The following is a 1,092-nucleotide window of genomic DNA, read 5'->3' on the forward strand; positions in this document are numbered from 1 at the left end:
TACGTTCGATCATTTTCATTCGCTTTTCCGCAGCAGAAATCACGGGCACTTCACGCAGCCATAGGGCACGCATCTTTGCCTTCAGAGGGCCAATCCTCCCAACGTCAAGTGGCTGACAAACAATCGTTGTGTTCGCTGGCAGGGGCTCCAGAAAGACGACGAGTATAACTCGTCGTCCACGACCCGTCGTGCTGGGACGGACACATGGGCTGACAAGTTATCCACCAGCAGCGTCGTTGGGCTGACAAGCTCTAATTTAAGGAGGTCCCTCAGGTAGAAGCGCCACATGTCTTCGTCCATCCACGCCGTTTCTTGAACGGCGTAGACGTGACCCGTTGGGTAGGTAGACAACTCGTCGGTTTCAACTTGGCCTCCGACCACCCCACGTACCGTACAATAAAGAGGATCGGCAGCTTCTTTCCTACATAACTAATAATATCAACGTTACAATATTGATCACAAGCCATCAGCAAATACGGCCAACACCGCCGTCATACTTTGGAATGCTTTTCCGAGGAGTCACTTTTAGCGTCGGCGCCAATCTCACACCAAATACGGCGTGGTGGCATGTCATAATACACTGCCGTCTCGTCGGCATAAATGATGTCGCGCAATGGGACGTGGCTGTGCTTGGACCAAAATGTTGAGGGAAATATTTCCTTCTTCTCAGACAGCTCGGCTTGCTTTAATGTGGAGAAGCAAGGAAGTCGCTGAGCAAATCCATGACGGTAAACAAAGCGTTGGCACAAGCCGAGGAGTCCAGCGTAGCAAGTGCCTGCTGAAGCCTTCTCGCCTAATTAGTGGTCCATCCAAGTTGGTTGGTGGGTCTTGATCCGCCTGACCATGTGGGCCGTGGTGAGGCGGTGGTCCTCATCTCGTACAGTTCGCATGAAATGTACCAAGTCGCCAGTAAATTTCATTATGACGGGTCTACCTTGGCCTCCAAGCGTGGGGCGTTGCTTATTGCGCTGGGTTGACATGTAGCGGTCTTCTTTACTGAGCCACGTCAGCCATGTTGAACGAGGTATCCCTTCTAAAGCGCAAATAGAACTCACAGAAAGCGTCGAGTTCTCAAAAGCAATCATCAGCTTT

This window comes from Aphanomyces invadans (assembly GCF_000520115.1).
Source record: "Aphanomyces invadans strain NJM9701 unplaced genomic scaffold supercont1.12, whole genome shotgun sequence".
Taxonomy (NCBI): domain Eukaryota; phylum Oomycota; class Saprolegniomycetes; order Saprolegniales; family Verrucalvaceae; genus Aphanomyces; species Aphanomyces invadans.